The sequence below is a fragment of the Petaurus breviceps genome, unplaced genomic scaffold (genome assembly GCF_028583685.1).
Source record: "Petaurus breviceps papuanus isolate PSGF00001 unplaced genomic scaffold, PetGlider_PUasm1.0 90808, whole genome shotgun sequence".
Taxonomy (NCBI): Eukaryota; Metazoa; Chordata; class Mammalia; order Diprotodontia; family Petauridae; genus Petaurus; species Petaurus breviceps.
The window spans coordinates 2,910,493-2,935,310 of record NW_027187349.1 but is presented as its reverse complement, the minus strand read 5'-3'; the positions used below and the strand labels follow the sequence as shown (position 1 = coordinate 2,935,310).

The 24,818-nt window shown below is 38.6% G+C and overlaps 1 long non-coding RNA gene and 1 pseudogene across 2 annotated transcripts in view; one reads left to right on the top strand and one right to left on the bottom strand.

The window, feature by feature from the left end:
• The first annotated feature begins 1,434 nt into the window (after positions 1-1,434).
• LOC138147784 (uncharacterized) overlaps positions 1,435-24,818 on the top strand; it is a 103,039-nt gene continuing 79,655 nt past the window's right edge. Inside the window, exons 1-2 of one of the 2 annotated variants that reach the window (XR_011164891.1) lie at positions 1,435-1,716; positions 1,859-1,927. This is a non-coding gene — a long non-coding RNA (uncharacterized lncRNA). The remainder of the gene's footprint in view (positions 1,717-1,858; positions 1,928-24,818) is intronic. The other variant, XR_011164892.1, reaches the window with a different exon arrangement.
• On the bottom strand, positions 18,244-23,639 carry LOC138147953 (T-complex protein 1 subunit zeta pseudogene; annotated as a pseudogene).

Genomic DNA, 24,818 nt, shown 5'->3' with positions numbered 1-24,818 from the left:
TGGCATCTGTTGATAGAAACTGATGTATTTTTTTTTAGGGAAAATGAGCATATTTGGTCACTTTTCTGGGGAGGGGGTGTTAGGGTGGCGACTAGCTGTATCTTGATAGGAATGCCTAGTAAGGAAACTTCACCTCTCAATACAGATCATCCAACTCATTCTGTACTTTAAAGTCTTACAGAAAAACCTAGGGCACAAAGATATTAAAATATTACTTGCCTAGAGTCCTACGGACTGTGTCAGAGGTCACAGCTGGGATTTGAAGTTGCCCCCTGATTCTGAGATTGTCTCTCTATTCCCTATGCTTGCTCTTTAGGTCACTTTATAATATTTAACATTTATACAGTACCTCCTAAGTGCCAGGGATTCTGCTAAACACTTTGCAATTATTCTCTCATTTAATCCTTAAAGAAACCCTGTGAGAAAGATGCTATCATAACCCCCACTTTATAGATGAGGAAACTGAGGCAAAGGGAGGTTAATCGGCTTGCCCGGGGACACACAACTAGTGAGTGTTTGAGGCTAGATTTGAATACGTCTTCTTGATTCCAGGCTCAGTACTCCATAGAGTGCTACCTATTTTTACCACCTGAATTTTTACTTTAACTGAAATTGGTATAGAAAGAAGAAAATCATTGTTATATGCTAAAAGAAAACCTTTATCTTTACTCAAATCCTCTTCCCCAGTGCACATAGTAGATGCTTAATAAAATGTTTATTGATTGATTGATTTGACCTTTCCTTGTATCCCCCAACACTTAGGGTGTTTAATACATGTCTGTTGACTGTAAGGGAAAAGCTTTGTGAGTGCTAAAACCTTCTGTAAATGTCAGTTGTGATCATCAGGGTGATACCTACAGCTGCTTTGAAAACGCTTTATTACACAGAAACCCATGACAAGTATCCATCATTCTCTGTGAAAGGAACAAGAACAAAGATTTGTTATGTAATTGGTGAGGGTGACTTCCCCTGTTTGAAACCTCCCTACCCTCAAGAAGAAAAAAAAGGATAAGTCTAGTGATTAATTGTATCTGGAGAGTGAAATGATGGAGTAATAATTTACTCATTCTACTTAGGGTGGAAATCAGTCCTTGAGTCTTTCAAGCTCCATGACTTCATGTGATTAATACAGTCTGCACTATCCTTTGCTTCCAAGAGGTGGTGCTTCTTGGCCTGACTTTGATCTTCACTGACTCATTTTCTCATCTTCTCCTATGGGCAAGCCCACCTCACACCATCAGGTCAGTCTGCAGGGGGGAGGCCCAGAGGCCCCCTTAGAAAATGAGACAGTGTTTGTGTTCCTTTGTTTAATTGTGTTTGCTTAGCAACTGAGGAAGCTGGACCAAGTATTCTGCCTCTGCAGAAAATCCATGTGTGGGAAAGACTGAGCAAGAATGATGAGTGCAGTCGGCCCCGGGCCATGTGTTTAAAATACACTATCAGATGTGAGAACACATTTCTGGGGAGGTCTCCAGCGGCAACTTGGAAAACAAGCTAAGCCCAGCATGTTACATTTGAACATGGGATAAAGGAGGAAGAGGATGCCATTTTGGAACCTTGCTCCCAGCTGCCCTTCCATGGAGAGGGGAGTTGCCTTGAGAGTGAGATCCTTCCTGCAATGTCACCCTTGGGCTGGGTTCAGGAACCATCCTGAAGTTCATTTCTTTGTCTGTTTCATTTTCTGTCCGTTTGCTAATTTTATGTGATAGTGTGAAGGTGAGGCTAGTACAATCTTAAAGGAGATAAGAAGAGGTGGTTGAAGTTTGTATTTAGTAAAGAACATTATTCATCATAACATTTTTAGAATAGGAAGGGAAGAATCTGAAAAATTGTGCTGACCAGTCCTCTCATTTTACAGATGGAGAAATTGAGGCTCATTTGGGAGAGGAAACTCCTCCAATGGGAATGACCTGTCCAAATCATACAGGTAGGTCCTGGGAGAGCCAGCACTAGAACCTAGGTCTCCTGAATGCCAGAGCATGCTTTTTCCACCACATGATACTCATACTGCCTTCCATTGGCCCATTGTCAAATTCTGCCCTGGGATAAGAACATATAAATCAATGAAAGGTCAGTGGAGTCTTAGAACCAGATCTGACTTTTGTCAACCTTAAATAACCCATTTTGAATGACTTTCCTCAACTATCCCATTTCTGCCAGTCTCCCAGGCTAGAATGCAATTAAACAAACATTTATTAAACACCTACTGTGGGCCAGGTACTACAGGGTGCTAGGGATGCAAAGATAATTAAAATAGTCTCATTTTCAAGTAGTTTATGTCCCTAATGGGACATAATTAAACATTACCTGAAGATGGAGAGAGCATTAATTACTAGGGAAATAAGGGAAGACTTCATGAAAGAAAAATTTAAAATTTCACATAATTTAATGAACATTCGTTGAGTCTACTATGTATAGAACACTGTCTTAGGTTATAATAATAACTAGCATTCACAAAGTACCTCTCATCTATTTCATTTGATCCTCCCAAGAACCCTGGGAAGTAGGCCCTATTACTATCCCCATTTTACAGATAAATAAACAGAAGCAGATAGAGGTCAAGTGACTGCCAAAGGTCACACAGCTAGTAAGTGTCTGAGGCTGGATTTGACCTCAGGTCTCCCTGACTCCAGATTCAGCATTCTATCTACTTTATCATCTAGTTGCTACCTGGTTATAAACAGTTCTTACCCTCAAGGAGCTTAGAGTCTGGGAGGGGGTAAGACACCATTGTGGATAACTATTATACTCAGATTATATGATAAATGCACTAGAAGACCACAAGAATCCTCTGTGAGTCTTAAGGAAAATAATTATTGATTAGCTGATCATGGAAGATTTCATAAAGGAATGGAGATGGCACTTGAGTTGGCTTTTAATGGGCTGTTTTTGGTCTGGAACCGTGATTTCATTAGTGTAGAGAGCTCCCAAGGGGAAAACTCCTTCTACCAATGCAGATCCTCAACTGTGCTGCAACTTCAAGTCTTAGAGCATTGCCTGGGAATACCAGGAGACGGTTACTTGCCCAGGGTTGTTCAATCTATATGTATCAGAGGTGGGTCTCGAACCCAATTATTCCCTCCTCCGAGATTGGTTTCAGGCCTTTAAAGGATGGTTATAAATTCAATAGCTGGAGAGGAAGAATTTTTTAAGAATGAGGGAATAGTCTGAGTGAAGGTATGGAACCAGGAAAAGACAAGGTATGTTCAAGTGGAACAGAGTGGAATCCCATAGGGATGGAGCAAGGATTATGTGCTCTGGGGATCATTATGAGGGCAAGTGGGAAAGTTGCAAAATAATAGAGGGCCTTGTATGTCATACAGGAGAGTATAAAGTCTACTCAGTGGAATAAAAAGGAACCCCAACAGATTCTTAACCAAGACTTGCAAAGACTAAGCCTGTTCATAAAGGCTATTATTCTAGAAGTGGTAGGAAGGCTCATTTGGGTAGGGAGGGGCATGATGAGCCTTGAAGCAGATAAGACTTGTGATGATGTTAGGATACTATTTTAGACAGACAGCGATGAACATATCCAGTAGGTTTGGGATGTGGGAGTATGGCCGAATGGTGGTGTAACAAAAATAGCAGAGATATTGTAGACTTTTCCTTCATGTCTTGTATATAATCTGTCACTATGACCTATCATTTCTTCCTTTAAAGTGTCTCTCAATTTGACCTTTCTTTAGCCTAGGCTGTCATCAGCTCATACCTGGGATTACTGAATGGCTTCTATCTCTCCCTACTTAAAGATATCATACACGTTTCTCCCAGAAGAATCTGCCTGACACAACTTTCATCACATCGCTCCTTTGCTGTCTGTTTAATCCATTTCAAAATCCTTTGTCTGGTTTCCAAAGTTCTCTATAATCTTGTTTTGTGCCAAATGTACAGCTTTACTAATCACATTACTTCTGAACACAAACCTTATACTGAAATGAGGCCAGTTTCTTCACATTCCCCCACATATGCCACATGCTTTACCCAATCTGTGTTTTTTGCCTGCTCTGGCAAATGAATGCATGAAGAGACATTTATAAAATCCTTACAGTGTACCAACCACTCTGCTAAGCATTGAGGATACAGATACAAAAGTGAAACACCTGTGCTCAAGTAGCTTATGTTCTAATAGAGATAGGCAACATTATATATATATATGGGAGGGAGTGACAAGGAAAGTCACAGAGATGGTGAGTGTAGTCATAGGGTAATAGATTGACACACCCTTTCTAGAGTCAGTGGAAGCATTGATTTTATTGCAGTTCTCAGGAGAGGAAGAAAAAGTGGATTGTAGTTGGGCAGGGTAGACCCAGGTGAAGATGAGTTTGCCTGGTCATAGAGAATTCATAGTTGAGTGGCTTACCTCCTCTCAGGCATGAGCTGTGGGTTTCTGGCTTGGAGGAAGAGCAGAAACAGGGTAGAAAATGACTGCGGTGAAGATGGGGTTGCAAAGCCCCAGGGATAGTTTTCCCTTTGTTTTGAGTGCTCCTCTTGCCCCAATCCAAAAGCTGTCTCTCTTTCTCAATTCCTTATTTCTGTCAATAGTAATATCATTCTGTCAGCCACCCAAGCTTGAAACCTCAAGTATCTTTGTTTCTCTTCTCCCCTTCATTTCCCAAAGCCAATCGTTAGCCACATCCTGTCAATTCTATCTCCTAAAACCTTAACATCTGTTTGCCCCTTTCCACTCATACTAACATCACTGTAGTTCAGGGACTTAGCACTTTTTACCTGGACTATTTTAATGGCCTCTTAATTTGTCCACATGCCGCCAGTCTCTTCTCCTACCTACATATTCTTCCACTGGTACTAAAACATCTTTTTAATGCACAGGTCTGATCATATCCTTTGCAAAAACAAAACCTAACCAAAACAAAACAAAAACACCTTCAATGAATCCCTGTTGCCTACAGAAAAAATATGAACTCTTTTATATGCCATTTGAAGCCCTTCATAATCTGGGCTCTAACCTATGTTAACAGTCTTCCCTCCACTCAACTCAACACACTTTATTCTCTGGTCAGATTGAACTATTAGCTCTTCCTTAATCTTATCCTCTTTTCTCCTGCTTCTGAATTTTCCCATACAATGACTTATTTTTGGGTTGTATGCTCTCTACATAACTTCCATTTAAATGCCTTCCTTTCCACGAAAGTCTAGTTCAAATGTCACTTCCTTCATGATCTTCCCTGATTCCCCTAGTTTGAAATGATACACCCCACTTCAAATCTCACATGTGTCGAAGATTATTCCTGCATCAGGATAGTCTGGTAGTTCAGATTTGAGACTGGAATTAGATAAGAAACTTATAGTCAATATGACATCTATCAAAAAGGAGGTTATTTTGCTATAAACATGAAAAGGATGATCAGAGCAGGGAAAGGTTTTCGAGGATATTCAGTTCAGAACTGATTTATTTATGCATAGGTTCTCTGGCTCTGTGTATACATGAGGGCCCACTGGTTAGAAGCTGGTGGATTGTGATCCTGGCTTTTTTTTGTTGTTGTTGTTGTATCTAGGGAACCAAGAGACTACGTCAATGACCAGAGCCATAGTTCCTTAGTTCATTACATTTTGAGGATGGTTCAAATACCTTTTAAGGAAAAAACTAGCCTACCCTGCAAGGAGAAGGACTATAGTATATTCTTGCTCCTACCACAACATGCCTCTCTCTTTGACTTTTCTGATGCACTTGACATAGCATAATTTTGATACCTCAACATTTAATTTATATCAGTCTTATTGCAATTAAGGATTGTACCAGCATGGTGTTGGGGCAGGATGCTTAATGTGAAGTCAGAAACCAAGATTTGGACCTGGTTTTGCCATTTACTTGTTCTATGATCCAGTTTTCTCATCTGCAAAATGTATACTTGCACAAAATGTCCTCCCAGGGTTTTTGTAAGGAAGATGTTTTGTAACGGGCTGTATAAAAGAGAGCTGTTGTTATTATTTTCATACTAATTGTTTCCCCTGCAATTCCTTTTCTTTTCCAACTTGATTGTAAGATACTAAAGGGCATCTATTATGCCTTATGTTTATTTGCGTCCTTGCAGAGTCAGGAATATGCTGGACAAAGCTGGGCATTTAAATACTTGTGATTAATAGATTCAATCAATAAATGTTCAAGTATGTGCTATGTAATAAGCTATGTGTCAAGCACTGTGCCAGGTATTAGGAAGCAGAGTAAAAAAAGAAACAATTTTTACCTTTAAGAACCTTACACTCTGTCCTGGGGAGACAACTCGTACATATAAAATTATAGTGAGTAGGAGGAATAAGGCTAATTTTAGGAAGGCTTAATTATTGTAATCCCCAAAGTTCAGATAACTCAACTGAATCAAAAAATCAACCAAGAGAGTAGCAGATATTAAGAAATTTTCCCATAAATCCACAATAAATATGATCACCAATTATTTAATGTGTCAATAAGACTGACTCTATGAAGGGAGAAAGGACTTTCAAATGCCAGGAATTCTGAGTTATCCCTTTGCCACATATATCTTCAATATGTGTGTATGTCCAACACTGTATCAAGTTTGTGTGTACTTTTTCCATGAATGTTGAGTATGTTTGTAAGATAATAGGCCTTAGATTTTCAAAAAGAATATTTGTATCAATTGTTCTTACTATATCATTTAGTAAATGCCGTTCCTGAAATGAGATTAAATATATTGCCTTATTGTTAATGGGAAGCACACCTATGGGGGTTCAGAAGTTAGTATTACACCAACAGGGTTTTCCTTAGAACCAAAAGTAATAGTAGTCACTGACCTCTGTGCATGTAACCTGCGAGTTGTGTGTGAGTTGGGGGAATATTTCAGAGGGAGTGTTACATAAGTATAGGCAGAAGTATGCAAAATAAATATATAAATGCAAGATAGGAAAGCATCTGGGAGAAATCAGGAATGACGTCATATAGAAAGTGATGTTTAGCTGAGCTTTGAAGGAAAAAAAAGAGATGCTAAAAGGTTGAGGTAAAGCTTTGTCAAATAAAGGTGTTTGTATTTGGCCCAAAAAGTAATGAGTAGTCACCGGAATTCGTTGTGTAGGGGAGGGTCATGATTAGCCTCGTACTTGAAGAGAATCTCTGTGGCAGCTGGATGAAGGATAGACTGGAATGGGAAACGACCGAATTCAGGAGGACCAATTAGAGATGATTGTATTAGCCAAGGAGAGGGGTAGCGATACTAAGAGGCATGTGGCTATTGTAGTCGTTTATCTTTGTTCTTCACTCATTTCTTTTTGAGAGGTCGCTGAAATTTTCTTTTGAGGTGTTGCCCTTGTCTATGGATGATTAATCTTTTGTTCAGACTAGGGGGAAGTTTTGACAAAGACATTTCTGACCTTGTCAAACCCTCCCCTTTAGCCTAAACAAAAGATTCTGGGAAGATTTTTCTACATGTTTTGTTGATATTGTTCCAGAGAGAAGGAGGCAGTATAAAACAGTGAAGAGAAGGCTAGATTTGGAGTTAGGGGATCTAGGTTCTGACATTTAACTATCTGCATGACCTTAGGCAGGTCACTTGTACTAGAAGTATAGCAAACAACAAGGTTGCACTTAGAATACATTTCTGTGCCCTGTGAATGTGTGTGAGTTGGGGAAATATTCCAGAGAGAGTACTACATAACCATGCAGAAGTATATGAAATAAATACATAAATGCAAGATAAGAAGCCACTAGCATCTGGGGGGAAATCAGGAATGGCATCATGTAGAAAGTGACATTTCTTCTGAGTTTTGAATGAAATATGAGGATTCTAAAAGGTGGGGGTGAATCCTCTTTGGACCTCCTTTCCCTAATTTGAAAACAAAGGGTCTAGACTAGATGGCTTCTATGATCCTTTCCAGCTCTAAATGGAAAAGCTCTATGAGCCCTTTTTAGTTATCATCCTCCAAGGGAAGGAATTATGTAGATGGTTATTTGTCTATTGCCTAAGAGCTTATCATCAGCCTTCTATGTACAGGAGTCATCCACAAATATTTGTAGAGGTGGCAAGAAAATGCAGGCTCTTGTCTAATGAGCTGAAAGTCTGTGATATTTCTCTGGTTTCGGATGGATTCTTGGCTCTTCCTTCCATGGCCCATTCCCAGGGCTTAGTTCTTTGCTGTATTGCTCTCCCTGGATGCCAGATGCTCTCACTGGGCTTTGAGGCCTCAGGGGATAACCTCTGGTTCTTGCTGAGGAGGCACCAGGAGTGACTGAGAAAAACAGGACTGAACTTGAGGATTTGCAGTGTGGGTTTGCTTAGTTTCCTCTTTGAAAATTCTGGGTGCCTTCTGCCAGGGTTCCTCTCAATTCCCATAGGTCTCCACCAATGCCTTTGGCATCCTGGAATTCCCCCTATTCCCCCAATACTGGGAGCTTCTGGGGTGGGAAGGAGACTGTTTTCTCCATTATGTGTGGAAAGTAGTACTAGCCAACAAGGTGTCAAAAGAAACCATAATTATGAAAAATACTCCAATACAGGGGAACAATCCTGTGCATCATCACTTTCTGTTGATTTGTCTTCTGCTATACCTTGAAGATCTGCCTATTTCCACAACTACAGACTTGTCTAGCACCTACTTCCCAAGAGTCAGGACTACTGTAATAGCCTCTTGGCCAACTTTTTTGTCCTCTTGACCTATGGTACCCCTATTATGCTAACTATATATCCCTATCAGTTAAAAAAATAAAAAATTAGCAGCTACCCCTTATATATACACATATATTTATAAATTATTTACATGTACTTTATTATACATATAGAAATATGATATTATTTTCATGTGTTAATACATAATTACAAAAGATGCACAAAAGAAATTTTAAAGGATGAGAGAAAGATAAAATAAACAGTTTTTAAATTAGTGGTACAAAAACACTTCCAGATGCCTGTGTCCTGGGGGATGAGGCAGACTTATAGTTAATAACTGTTAATTAATTATTAAATTAATAAGCTGTTTTTTAATAATAAGCATTATTAATGAAATAATAAGCAGTGAAACTAGCCAAGGAGGCAAATTTTTTTCTTTTTCCTTTTCCTAAGATCTTTTTTTTTGGTGGGGGTGGGGTGGGAATCCCAATGAAACAAGGAAGTTATACGGTCAGTTATGTGGTGCAGTGAATAGAGTACTGGACCTGGAGTCAGGAAGACCTGTGTTTAAATCTGGCCTCAGATATTTATTAGCTGGGGGACACTAGGCAAGACACTTAACCTGTTTGGTTCAGTTTCCCCATCTGTAAAATGGGGATAATAGTAGTGTCTACCAGGGTTGCTGTGAAGATCAAATGAGATAATAATTGTAAAGTGCTTAGCACAGTATCTGGTACATAGTAAGTACTCTATAAATGTTAGCTATTATTATTATTTATAGGTCACAACAGTCAGTGAATGTAATACTATCTTCAGTAGGCGTCATGTTTCTCTGGGTATAGAGATTCACCATTCATAATGCAAAAACAATGGACAAAAGTAAATTCCCTCTGATTTCAATTTAGTAGAAAGTTATCAGTATAAATCAATTCCTTTATGTGATTTTGCTTAATGAATGGGATTGTACCTTAATTCACATTTAGATCTTTTAGTTGTGTTTTTGTATGAATGAAAAGGACAGCATGATGGTCAATATGACTGGACTAGAGAATGCAAGAAAGAATTGTTGTTGAGTCATTTTTTGGTCATGTCTGACTGTTCATGACCCCATTTGGAGTTTTCTTAGTGGAGATACTGAAGGGGTTTGCCATTTCCTTCTCTAGCTCATTTTACAAATGAGGAAACTAAGGCAAACAGGGTTAAGTGACTTGTCCAGGGTCATACAGCTAGTAACTGTCTAAGGCCATATTTGACTTTAGGAAGATGAGTCTTTTTGAATTCTGAGCCTGGAATTCTCTATACTTCCCTGTAGGAAAGGGAGGAAGATATAATTAGGTTGGAAAGGTAGAATAGGGTCAGGTTGTGAAGAACTTTAAATACTAGAGAAATCTATATTTGATACTAAGGTAATAGAATTTATTGAGTAACAGATCTTTGCTTTAGGAAAACCTTTTTGGTGGTTGTATTGAGATTGGATTAGGGCAGGGAGAGACTTGAGACAGGGAGACTGATAAGGAAGCTATTGTAATATTGAGGAGAAGGAAAGAGAAGGAAGGGGAAAAATTTGGAACTTAAAATCGTATAAAAGTGAATGTTGAAAGCTAAAAATAAAATAAAATAAAACAAAAAAAAATGGAACAAACATTTCCAAAGAAGCTATGAACCAAGGTATCTTTAATCTATCAATGTCTGCATGTTTTCTCCTCCATTAGATTATAAACTCCTTGAGGATACGGACCTTATTTTGCCTCTTTTTGTATCCCCAGAACTTTGCACAGTGTCTGGCACATAACTATTGGTTAATAAATGTTTATGAATTGGTTGATTAAAAAAAGGAAGAGGGGTGGCTAGTTTGCTCAGTGAATAGAGCACCGGCCCTGGAGTCAGGAGGACCTGAGTTCAAATCCGGCCTCAGACACTTAACACAAAAATTAGCCATATGACCTTTGGCAAGTCACTTAACCCCAATTGCCTTCCAAAAAGCAAAAAAAAAAAGTAAGCTATTGAAATAGTCTGGGCAGGAAGTAATGAGAGCCTTATCTAAGTGGTAGTTGGGGGAGCAAAGAGAAGGAGATGGATGTGAGAAATATCATGGACATAGAAATGACAAGACTGGGTACTTGCTTGGGTATTTGGAGTGAGGGAGAATTGGGAAGCTGAGGATGACACTGGGGTTGCAAGACGGGGTGACACTTCCAAAACTGAGTTGGAAGAGGAATAGGTCAGTGAGGGAGAAGGGAAGAAAATGAGATCTATGATGAAGATCGAAACTTCCCCATGTTCCCCTATTCCGTTTGACTTATTCGGTTCAACACAAAATGAAAATGGACAGGACAGAACTCTTATTCACCAGTCACTGCTCTGGAGCACAGAGCCCACTCTTCAAGGGGCTTTTTCTGAATCTAGGAGATATCTGTGGGGCAGGAGGTGGTTACTCTGGGGATGGGGATGGGGAGGATTTTCTGTCCAGATGCTTCTGTCTGTACTGGTTAGGTATATATCTTGCCTTCATTATTTTCCATAAAACTTTAAAAGATACTTAAGACCAGACATTTTTCATACCCGCACACACACACACACACACACACACATGTCAGTGCTGCACACATTTCCTGAGTACTAACTCTGGCACTGTGGTAGTCTGAAGTCACAAAGATAAGTACAATATAGCCATATAAATGATTATAATATAGTTATATAAATGATAGCTACAGAAGGGCAAAGGTTAAGAGACTGCAAAGGGGCCTGAGGGGATGGAGCAAAGGAGAACTGGGCAACAATGAGTGAAAGTGTGTTTTTATGTTGGAGACAAACCCAATTGGCTCTAAGGGGAGGATGGGATGTGACCCATATTCCCATGGTTGATCACTCACTTTTTGGGGCTATGCTGCAGAACCATTGTTCTAGCTTTTTCCCTCTGTCCTATCTAATCTTTCCTGTGTAGATCAGCAACCTAGCCTCCCAATCCTGAGAACCCTATACCAACAGTTCTCAAGTTAACTTGAGGTTCTCTTCTGCTGGGCTTTGGATTTTACTCTCTACTTTCTGACTCTTACATGGGGGGCAGCTAGGTGGTATACTGGGCTTGGAACCAGGAAAACTTATCTTCCTGAATTCAAATTTGGTTCCAGGCACTTCCTAGCTGTGTGACCTTGGGCAAGGCACTTAACTCTGCCTCAGTTTCTCATCTGTAAAATGAGCTGGAGAAGGAAATAGCAAACCACTCTTTGCTAAGAAAACTCCAAATAAGGTCATGAACTAAAACAACTGAAGAATGAAAGATTCTAACTCTTACATGACTTGTGCTTCTCAGGGCGTGATCTGAGGACTCCTGGGCGTCTCCAATACTCTTTTAGGGGTCCTTACGGTTAAAAACTATTTTTGTAGTAATAAGATGCATTCATTTATAATACAATTATATAGATAGATACATCCCACATAAACAAAAGTAGACATATCCCATATAAACAAAAGTTTTTGGTGGGAGTCCTTACTAATTTTTAAGAGTGTTCTGATCATAAAGTTTGAGAACCACTGGTTCCTGCCTCTGAACCTTCAACCAGCATGACATTTCTCTATGTATAACCAAACTATGTTCCTCCCCTTTCTCAAAAGTGTCCTGTTCTATAGCACTCCTATTTGATCCCATGTTGCCTACCTGCTTAACCCCCCTCATTTGCATACCTTAGCTTTATGAGGCTGTAATTTGTTGCATTTTGACTTGTGTTAAGCCTTCCTTTAAACTCTCAGAGTACTTTGGTTGAACCTCTTTTAGGCACTTTCACTCTCTAATTTCAACTATATTTATTTGTAAAAATGTCATATCTGGCTGTTCCATGAACTATACACTCCATTTTTCTACTTTGAGCATTTTCTCTAATTGTCCTCCATCCCTGGCGTACTTTCCTTTCTCAACTCCAAGTACTGACATTCCCTGACTTCTTTTAAGTTTCAACTACAATCCCATCTTTTGCCAGAAGCCTACCTCAATCCCACTGAATTCTTGCTCCTTCCCTATTATTTCCTATTTATCCTTTATATGGCTTATTTGTATATATTTGTTTGCATGTAGTCTCCCCCATCAGATTGTAAGCTCCTGAGGGCAGGTACTGTCTTTTGCCTCTTTTTGTATTTCTAGTACTTAACACAGTGCTTGGCACATAGTAGGTGTTTAATAAATGTTTATGAAATGATTGTTAGATTGTTAGCCCTTTGAGGGCAGGGACTATATCTTATTCATCTTCACCCCTCCAGATCACCACAGTGCTTTTGCATAGAGTTAGTAGTACTCAGTAAATGTATGTAGAACGGATTTGTATGTATGCCAAAAATGTTTGGTCTTCATATTTTAAAACGCTTTATGGAAAATAATGAAGGCAAGATATGTAAACTTTCCTTATGCATTTTATTTTTAAAATTTTACTATCTTTTTTTTACATCACCTACATTTCCCATTCTATTTTTCCTTATAACAAAGAATAAAAAAGATTGGAAAAGCAGTTTAGCAAAACTAACCAACAAGATGTGTAGGCTTTTAAATATGTTGATGTGTATTTGAATTGATGATTTCAATGAAAGGGGTCTCCCCTAGATGGTTTTGGGATCTCAAGTCACTCCCATAAAAATAGAGTCACACCTACCTCTAATTATTATTAATCTAAAGGATGTATTAATAGCATTCATACCTCCAGTGGGACATCCACTTGTAAAAGAGGATACAAGAAGAGTTATTCTTCTTCCTCATTGTCACCCTTGAGTCTGGGTGAGAAATGTTCTAGTTCTGAGAAATGAAGGCAGATATATAACCTTGCTGGTCAATTCTCTCCACCTCTTGGGAGGGGGATACCCATTTTTGTTGGTTTGATGATTGAGTCGAAGATGAATGAAACTGAAAGCAAAGAGATTTATCAGCATACTAAGGAATCTACTCTTGCTGGCAGCAGATTCATATTCCTGGGGTACAGATTAGATTTTTATAAGCTTCGGGCTTGCTTAGAGTACATAGCCAGCCAGCAGTATTCTGTAGCAACTTAGGTTAGATAAGTAAAGTATTTCACAGGAAAGGGAAGGGTAGATAAAGATATAAAAAAGGGAGTTGGAACCTTGTATGAATGTACCAGTCTGGGTCAAGCAGGTCCTGGGCATCTCCAAATACACAAATAATGATTTGGCTAAATGAGGCTAAATATAGGAATAGGTAGAATTCCTTTGGTATCAAGAATTGTACTCATGGATTCTTCAGTCATTCTTGTTTCTATGTACCTGCTCCCTTCCTGCCTATCTTTATGGGTAAATAGCCCAATCTAATCAGCCGGTACCACCCCTTTAAGGAGGAATCCTTAGGCTTGGCTAGACGGGCTAGTCACATGATGGTAGTGGCATGCTGATAAGAGTTTTTTAAGAGTTGAGAATCTAAATGCAATTCTGGATTCAGAAAAGAGCTTGAGATAATGTAGAATAGCTTCATAGAGGGTGAAGGACTGAGGGAAAAACCTGAAATGGAAGGACACTAAACCTAACCTAATTATTCAGCTCTAAAAGGGTAAAAATAATATGGGAGCTACTCGGGAGGGTGTGGGGGTATCAACCAGAAAGTGCTAATGGACATGTGACCTGTAGCATAAGGAAACAGAGGCAGCGAGGTGTAATGGAAAGACCACTGGAGTTAGAAGCAGAGGGGGTTCAAATTCTCTTTCTGCCACTAGTATCCCATATGATATTGGTCAGTAATAACAATTAATAATGATAAAACTAATAACAATAGCTAACATTTATATAAAGTTTATTATGTGTCCACCATTGTGTTAAGTGCTTTACAATCTTATTATCTCATATGATCCTCACAACCACCCTGAAATGTAGATACAATTATCCCTATTTTATAGATGAGAACCCTGAAGCAAACAGGTGTAAAGTGACTTGCCCAAGGTAACACAGCTAGTAAGTGTCTAAGGTTAGTTTTGAATTCAGGACTTCTTGACTCCGGGCCTAGTACTCCATCCACGGTATCGCCTAATTACCTTGGTAACTCCTTTAATTCCCAGGGCTCGTTTCCTTATCTCAATCAATCCATAAACATTTATTAATTACCTGCTACTGCCAGCCAGAAACCATGTTAAGCACTGGGGATACAAAAAGAGGCCAAAGATAGTCCCTGTCCTCATGGAGCTTACGTTCAAATGGCAGAAAGGGAAGACAGAGTGCAAACAGATATATACAAAGCAAACGGGAGACAATTAATAGAAGTTGTTGGGATTATGAGGGCTTGGGGAAGTCATTCTGTAGAAAGTGAGATTTTAGTTGAGACTTAAAGGAAGCCAAGGAAGTCAGTAGTTAGAACTGAGGAGTGTTTTAGGCACGGGAGAGAGAGAGAATGCTGAGAGTCCAGAGGTGGTGCGTCTTGTTTGTGGACTGCCAGGTGACCAGCATCACTGGATCAAAGGGCATTTGTCGGGGAGTAAAGTGGAAGATGAAAAGGTTGGAGAAAATATCTCAGGTTCCTTTCTATTCTAAATCCTACGATCTCATGAGTAAAGAATCGGATATCTATAACTAAGAAGAAAAATACCCAACCAGATGGATTTCACATGGGCAGAGCTCAGGGGACATAGGCTGAGGGAGAATATCAATGACTGTGTAGCAGTGACTAACAGGACAGAGGCAGCTAGATGGAACAATGGATAGGATCGCACTGGGCCTGAAATCAGGAAGACCTGAATTCAAATCCTGTTTCAGATACTAACTATGTGATCTTAGGCAAATCACTTAACCTCTGTTGGCCTATGGAGATAATAATAGCACTCACCTCCCCAGGTAAGGATCAAAAGAGATAATATTTGTAAAGTGCTTAGCATAGTGCCTGGCATATAATAAATGTTATATAAATATTAATGTAGATTAATTAATATATAAATATGTAATATATAAATATTACCTATTATTATGATTAGTTATTTTTCTACATAAAACCAAGGTGGCTGAGAGTTATATATGTGGTCATGGCCCCATTTTCCCAGAGACCCAAAGAATTACAAGAGAGAGCTTAGCCCAGTCTGGGGTTAGAAGCAGAAAAGACTAAAACAAATTGTAAACCCTAGGGTAGGATTCAGAGAAGCATTTTACCGAAGAGTAATGGCAACAGGGATAAATGAATGAATGAATGATTAAGTATTTGTAAACATTGACTATGTACCAAACACTGTTCCTTGAGCCCTGGGATCTCTTGGAAGGGACTTTATCCTTATGTCCATATCACAATTAAGTGCAGCAACTCCTTCAAAAGAAATCAAAGTCAAAGTTGACCTTAACTTCTTGTGTCATGGACCCCACTGGCCTTCTATTGAAGCCTATGGTTCTCTTCTCAGAAAAATAGTTTTAAGTGCACAAAACGAAATGCAGAGGATAACAAAGGAGACCAATTTTAATGAAATGCAGTTATGAAAATATTTTAGAAATAAGTTCATGAACTGCACCTTAAGAACTTCTGCTCTAAAGAGACCTCCCATGCTGGATGGTTTAAACATAGAACACAGAAACACATAGCTGTCAGGTCCCCGAGGTATACCTCCTTCTAAGACTGGGTGATCCAAAATTTTTGAAACTGCATAAAAGAATTCATTTTAATTTTAGCTCTTTAGTTGTGAAATCAAAGAATTCTAGAATTTTAAGACAATGAGGGATTTGAGTGACTTAGTAGAGTACCCTGGATAAATTAAAGTCCCCATATGGTGGGAGAAGAGCAGTGGGTAGATCATTGGATAGAGCTGCTGGTCTAAAATCAGGAAGTTCTAAATTAAAATCCCGCCTTGGACACAAGTTGTGTGACCCTGGGCAAGTCACTTAATTCTGTTTGCCTCAGTTTCCTCACCTGTAAAATGATCTGGAGAAAGAAATGGCAAACCACTCCAGTATCTTTGTCAAGAAAATCCCAAATGGGGTCATGAAGAGTCAGACTGAACAACGACAACAAAGCGTGAGAGAAAGGGCATGCACAAAGAGGCCCATCCATTTATTTTAAACACAACCCATTCATGACATAACTGGAAATATTCTCTGACTTTGTCTTGTACTCAGATGTCCATGGAGCCTTGGAATAATCCCTTATAACTCTTTTCTGAGCTGAGTTTCAATGGAGCAGACTCTAAACAATGTCCTAATAAAGACCTGGGAGTTGGCCCCATTCTACAGAATGGCCTCCCCAATATAGTTGGCCCTTTGGTATGCAAAGAAGAGTGAATTTTCTGTTATGTAAATCATTCTCATCAGTATGACCCTCTCTACCTGTAGCAAATGTGATTGAATCTCCTCGGTAAATTCAGAGGCTATGGCCTCTTTCTTTAGATTCTGCCATTAACTGGAAATGAATCATCTATGAAAGCAAAAAAGAAATCTTTTTTAGTATCTCTTACCAAACTGATATAGCAGTTAACCTCGTTCCTTCCCTTCCTCTCTCTTTCCCATCCACAAAAGCATCCACACAAGGGTTTTGCCTTCAGAAACAATTTATTGTTCAACCAATGCATCTTTACATATAAAGCACTGAAGAGACTATAAAGATTGTGTTAGATCCTGTCCTGGTCCCTGGCGAGCTACCCCTGGAGGCTTTAACTAGTACCCCTTGTGATGAGGGAACTGACCCTATTTACATTTTTGGCAATGACTGTTAGTTTGAGGCACTTGATGAAAGTGTGCTTGATTTCCTTATTTATTTTCAACAGTTCCTCATGCATAAATAAGTATAAAATAAGGCCTGGGTAATGCCAACCATATGCTAGAGGAATCAGTAAATCTAGGGAAGTGCATGCACACCCTGGCAGGTCCCACATCACATCCGTCAGGCCTAATGTCTGGGATCTGCAGCATATTGAAACTTTATAGATGAAGCAGGAGAACAGGAAGTCCACATCTAAGTTCAAAGTTCCATCCATAAGCTCCAAAGGGCTCAGTGAAGCTAATGAAGTTACTATTACTGATAATTGGGCCATTTAGTGAAAATAGAAATATTACCCGTGTCATAATAATAGTTAGCATTTATACAATAATAGGTAGCATTCATACAGAGATTTAAAGTTTGCAAAGCACTTTACAAATATTTCTCTTTATCTTCATAACCATCATGGGAAGTAGGTGCTATTATCCTTCCCATTTTACAGATAAGGAAATTCAGGCAATCAGAAGTTCTTAACCTCTTGAATGTATTTTCCTGGCTCTAGGTCCAGGTGATCTTATGAGCAATTGAGTTGTAACTTCCACAGGTAGAAAATGACTCTGTCCTGTGGTGGTTTAGCTATGGCTACTTCCACTATGCCAGAATCTGGAATCATACAACCGTCTTCAATAATATTCTTGATAGCTCTCAGACCATCTTTTACTCTGTCTTTGTTGTGTAAGTATGGGTTTATTTGGTCCCTTGATAGTAATGTGACACATTGAGGGTTGCCATGTTTTGCAGTAAACGTGATTTTTCTCTCCTCCCAGGGTGCGTTCATAGACAAGTCCTATATGTCCCTGTCAAATGGAATTTAGGTCAAGAGAATTCATACCACATGCAAGAGGTAGCTTCCATATTTTCTCTCTCCACAGAGCCATTATACCTTCTTTCTCAAGAGCATCTAAAGAAAACAAGTCCATTTTGATTAATAGCAACAGACCTTTGGGCTTTATTATATTACTGTACAATGAATCTCCTTTCTGCTTTTACTAATTTCTCCATATTTTTATAAAAAAATTTTAGAATTCACTTTTTTATATTCTAATGATACAATGCAAATAAGGATGTAAGCATCTTCTACTCTGTTCTTCATATCAGGAAGTCAGGCACCATGGTCCAGAATCAATCCTCTGGTCAATAGTATGCCAGTTTTGATTTATCTTCACAATCCCTGCCATGGAAAGATCAATAGGTCCACCTGTTTTTTTGGTGGCCAAAACTGAGTCTACCACTGTTTCTGTCAATAGATCATTTAGTTCAGCATTAACGTTAGTATGCAGAAATGTCCTGAGCACATCTATAAGTATTTCTCTATTTTCTTACTTGATCTAAATCTTCAGTCTTTGTGGCTTCAAATCCTATCATTATTCAAGGGTCCAGACTTTCAGAGATATAGAAATCCATTGGTTTTAGCAACTCTCCAGCGATGAGAACATTTGAAACAATGCTATCATCAGTAATGCCATCCTGGGATATAGCTATTTTTGCTATCAAGGAAGCTGTGGTGATGAATGTGTGTCTCATGTAATAGCATGTTGCTATCTTTGGTGAGCTTGATGTCTCCAGCACCAGAAACAATCTTCTTTATGGTCAACTGCAATGCCACTTGGGCTCTAGTGACCTTGGCTTTAGAGCACTTTCATGCTTAACGTGGTAGGGGAAGGGGACAGTGGAGGAGGAAGTGAGCATAAGGGAAATAGGGAGAATATCACCTCATCTGGGGCCCCAAAATCAAGTACTTCATGAACTAGAGAGACTGCTTTACTCTTTTAGTTCAATGCTTCAGGGTTTTTTGTTCTCTTTTAGAAAACCAAGAACCTTTGTCTTATCCAAGAAGGAAGGGAGGAAACAAACATTTACTATGAACCAGGCACTGTGCTAAGTGCTTTACAAATATCTCAGTTCATCCTCACACCAACTCTGGAGGGTAGGTGTTTTGGTTTTTTCTATTTAATAGCTAAAGAGACTGAAGCAGACAGAAGTTGTGACTTGCCCAATGTTTTAATAAGTGTTTGAGGCTTGATTTGAACTCAGGTCTTTCTGATTCCATGCCCAGTGCTCTATCCATTGTGCTACCCAACAGCTTTTCCCCACAGGTTTTAAAAAACAATTTGACTTTTTTTCCCTCCTTTATTCAGTGCCCCATCTGTTCCTTTTCAGAGTTTTAGCTAGATAACTGTCTGTCTTGCTATTTCCTATCAGCTGAATCTTTGAGGTCAGGGATTGTTTGGTGTTTTGTTTTTGTGTCCCCAGTGCCTAGTACAATGCCAAACACATAGTTGATGTTTAATGAAAGCTTGTTGAATGAATCAGCAATGATCAAGAAAAATGAAAAAAAAATTATGTTTAGTATCCTTAGTTGGAGGAGGCATGGGAATGTGTAATACATTTTGAAATATTTCCATTGGACCTGTGAACTGATACAACCATTTTAGAGAGCAATCTGGAATTGTGCCCAAAGAGTTATAAAACTGTGTACCCTTTAACCCAACAATACCGCTGTTAGGTCTGTTTCCCAAGGTGATTAGGGAAAAAGGAAAAGAACTTATATGTTCTAAAATATTTATAGCAATTTTCTTTGTGGTGGCAAAGAACTAGAAATAGAGAGGATGCCTGCCAATCAATAGGAGAATGGCTAAAAAACTTGTGGTATATGATTGTAATAGAATACTATGGAGCTATAAGAAATGATGAGCTCGATGATTTTAGGAAAAAAAACATGGAAAGACTTGCAAGAAATAATAAAGAATGAAATGAGCAGAACCGAGAATGTCATAAATAGTAATAGCAATATTTTTTTTTTATTAAGCAATCGGGGTTAAGTAACTTGCTCAAGGTTACACGGCCAGTTATTTCTGGGTGTGGTGCTGAGCATCTGAGCCCAGATTTGATCCAGGTCATCCTGACACTAGAGCTGGTGCTCTTACTCGCTGAGCCACCTGGCCGCCCCTAAGCAATTGGGGTTAAGTAACTTGCTCAAGGTTACACGGCCAGGTGTTTCTGGGTGGGTGCTAAGTGTCTGAGCCCGGGATTCGATCTCCAGGTCTTCTCAACACTGGAGCCGGTGCTCTTACTCGCTGTGCTACCTGGCCGCCCCCAGTAATAGCAATATTGTTCTATGAAAAACTGTGAATGACTAAGTCATTTTGAGTATTGTAAATACCCATATCAACTAAATAGGACCTACGAAAGAAGATGCTGTCCACCTCCAAAGAAAAAACTGATAAGTAGAAGTATGTATAATATGGTTTTACATATACATATACACACATCAATCTGTGTCTAATGGTGGCCTTCTCTAGTGCAGGGTGGAAAGGGAGAGAAAAAAATAAAAAAGTGCACAGCAGAAAACAAAGAAAACTCAGACAGAAGCAGAAAAGCATGATAGCTTTGAAAACAATGTGTAGTATTTTTTACATAGTTTTTAAAAAATAAGTAAATCATGTAAAAAGGAGATTTAGAGTTTCATATTGAATCCTTTTTTGTGTTGTGCTGTGTACATGGAAAGGTAATATTTTTTGTCTTTTTGTATTTAAGTTCAAAATGAATAAAAAATAAAAATAGATATTTCTATCAAGATCAGTTAAAATTTTTAATTTTTTTTTTTGCTTTTTGGAAGACAATTGGGGTTAAGTGACTTGCCCAAGATCACATGGGTTGTTTTTGTGTTAAGTGTCTGAGGCTGGATTTGAATTCAGGTCCTTCTGACTCCAGGGCTGGTTCTCTATTCATGGTGCCACCTAGCCACCTGAGATTAGTTAAATTTTAAAAGATTTTAGCTCTTATGAAAACAAATGTGAAGGAAGGTATCCTAGATATACCAGATCTCAAACAGTATTATGAAGTGGTAATCATCAAAACTATCTGGTACTGGCTAAGAAATAGAGTGGTGGATCAGTGGAATAGATTAGGTGCATAAGACACTGTAGTAAATGGCCATAGCAATCTAGTATTTGATAAACCCAAAAGTCCAAGCTTTTGGGACAAGAACTCACTATTTGACAAAAAACTGCTGGAAAAACATGAAAACAGTATAGCAGAAACTAGGAATAGACCAGCATCTTATACCATACACTAAGATAAACTCAAAATGGGTACGTGATTGAAACATAAAGGGAGATACCATAAGCAAATTAGGAGAGTAAGAAATAGTTTACCTGTCAGATCAAACAAGAGGTAGAGAGCATTATAAGATACAAAATAGATAATTTTGATTATAGTAGGTTTAAAAACTTTTGCGCAAACAAAACCAATGCAACCAGGATTAGAAGGAAAACAAAGCTGGGAAACAATTTTTACAGCAAGTGTCTCTGATAAAGGCTTCATTTTTCAAATGTATAGAAAATGGAGTCAAATTTATAAAAATACAAATAATTCCCCAATTGGCAAATGCTCAAAGGATACGAACAGATAGATTTCAGATGAAGAAATATCTATAATCATATAAAAATGCTCTAAATCACCATTGATTAGAGAAATGCAAATCAAAACAATTTGGAAGTATCACCTAACACCTCTCAGATTGGCCAATATGGGCAGAAAAGGAAAAAGATAAATGTTGGAGGGGATGTGGCAAAATATGGACACTAATGCACTGTTGGTAGAGTTGTGAACTGATCCAATCATTCTAGAGAGCAATTTGTAACTATGCACAAAGAACAATCAAACAATGCATACACTGTGATGCAGCAATACTACTACTAGGTCTGCATCCCAAAGAGATCAAAAAAAGGGAAAAGGACCTATTTGTACAAAAATATTTATAGCTCTTTTTATGGTGGCAAAGAATTGGAAATTGAGGGGATGCCCATAAATTGAGGGGAATTGAACAAGTTGTGGTATATGATTGTGATGCAATACTATTATGCTACAAGAAATGACAAGCAAGATGATTTCAGAAAAACTTGTAAAGACTTACATGAACTGATGTAAAGTGAAGTAAGCAAAACCAGGAGAACATTGTGCAGAGTAACAGTGATATTGTTCAATAAAAAATTGTGAATGATTTACTTATTCTCAACAATACAGTGATCTAAGACAATTCCAAAGGATTCACGATGAAAAATGCTACTCATGTCCAAAGAAAGTACTGATAGTGTCTGAATGCAGATCAAAGCATACTATTTTTCACTGTGTGTGTGTGTGTGTGTGTGTGTTTTCCTTTGGGTCTGTATCTTCTTTTAAACATGACTAATATGGAAATATGTTTTGCATGATTGCACATGTATAACCTATATCAAATTGCTTAATGTCTCAGGGAGGGGGGATAGGAGAGAGGGAGATCATTTGGAACTCAAAATTTAAAAAAATGAATGTTAAAATTGTCTTTACATGTAATTGGGGGAAAATGAAATATTATTTAAGAAATTAAACATAAGTTTTGACTCTTAAAAACTTTGGCAAGCTTCAATTACCTGAAAAGGTCATTTATTTAGAATATTTCACTCCAGGATGATGTCAGATAAATGAGATGTTACTCTATTAAGATAATCTGAAGGTAATAAAGTAACCCATATCATCTCATTCAAAGAATTTTTCAGAATTCTCATTAGAAATGAGTGGAGAAATCTATTTCCTCTCCCACCCTTGTTCACTCTATCTTTAAGGAAGGGACTAAACTACTCAGTAGTGAGATACATATTTGTTTTTACAGCATGGTAAACACTGGGCTGTCCTCACATATTTCCAGGATGCCTCCAGGGTGATTCTTTATACTTAGATTCAGCACATCTGTGCAGGTGATGATTTAAAAGTACTTCCCAAGCCCCAACCCCTTTTGTGTGGGGGTTGTTCTTAAAGCCAAACTCAGAAATGTCCTTATTCTAACAGCTAGCTTCCTGTCAAGTTTTGGACTTGCCTTTAGTGGTCAAGGAAAGGCTGCTAAAAGGAAACGGATCATCATGGGCCCCAAGGACCTCAAGGCCTCGTTTTGTTTTCATCACAGCTTGCTCACCATGTAATTGGGATGGAACTTTCTAGGTCTGCTGGTAATGTTTGAGAACTGTTTTTGGAATCAGGAAAAGGGAATGTGTAAATTTAGAAGGTGAGTAGGCAAGGCATACAGTAATAGATTATAAAACCCAGCATTGCACTCAGAAGATTTACCATTCATCCTTTTCTCTCCCCCTCTCTCTTGCCCAGAATCACAGATTTTTAAGGTTGTGGGGCCCTTTTCTATTTAACTGTTGAGTTTGTGGACATAGGTGATTTATGCTATTTATCACACCCTGATGAGACAGAGGTAAATGGTAGGTGGCAGAAGATATTTATGAATGTTGATAATGACATTAAGATCAGGAGAGGAGCCAGCATGTGTGAAACTGTCTCTTTCTTACCCTCTTGATTCTTTTCATTTAGGGAGAGTGGTCTTTCAAGGCTCAGGGACAGGAATCAGGTTATGAGAAGTTTATTTTCCAGGGTCCTAATTCAAGATTATTACACTTACCTAGAATTGAGCTCACATTCTAGGAGAAGAATAACTATATACTACCACCTCTACTTTCACCCCCGTAGCTATAACATTCCAAGCTCTAAAAAGAACATCTGAGACTGTCAGGAAGTAAATAGACTACTTTTTAATTCTCGGAGATTTGCTCACCTCTTCATCAGTGATGGTGAATTTCCAATCACCAGCTCTTGGAAGATTTGTATAGACTTCTAGGCTGTAAAATTGACTTTTAATGGAAGAAAAAGTTTAAAAAAGGAGAATATATCTTGCAGTTCTAAATGTAATACATGATCTAGAAACATGAGGAGACTCGACTCATCTCCCTTAAAACTGTAAGGGAAGAGTGTCAAGCTAGGAGTGAGATGGTGTTCTCAGACCTGGGGAATGAGTTGCTGGATGCCAGGAAAATGCTGGTCCACTGCCTGTGCATGCATGTCGCTCGCTGTGCAGCTGCAGACCTATTCCCTTTGAATTGTCTGACATCTGAGCCCTGTTGGAATCCTTTCCTGCAGGAGTCTTCTTGAACTTACAGGCTCAGCTTGCTTATTTGTCCTCAGAGCTTTGGATTCCTGTGGTGTCTCTGTTACTTATGCTTCCATAACATAAAGATCAAAGGTTGTCTTTGCTAATACTGTGTCTAATTTTGAAATTCAGTCTCCTGAAATTGGGGCAAATGGAAGAATATGCTTAACGAATAGTGATGAACTTATCTGAAGATTAGTGGGAAGCATGGCTGTTGTACATTTGTCATTTTTTCTGTCTGCTGAGGTTGATTTCTCATATTTCTGTTGGCCTGGGAATGAGGCAAAGAGTACAGAAACGTAGCACAAAAATACTGACTAAATGAAGTAAGGATTTTTAAAAATTTGATCTTCCAGTATTTCATGCCTGTATCTTTGCTCTGTATAAGCTTTGAAGTATTTGATTAATTTTGAAAAGATGTAGTTTATTACTGAAAGGTATCAATTTTTTTGACCCTCCATTTCCTTCCTTCCTTCCTTCCTTCCTTCCTTCCTTCCTTCCTTCCTTCCTTCCTTCCTTCCTTCCTTCCTTCCTTCCTTCCTTCCTTCCTTCCTTCCTTCCT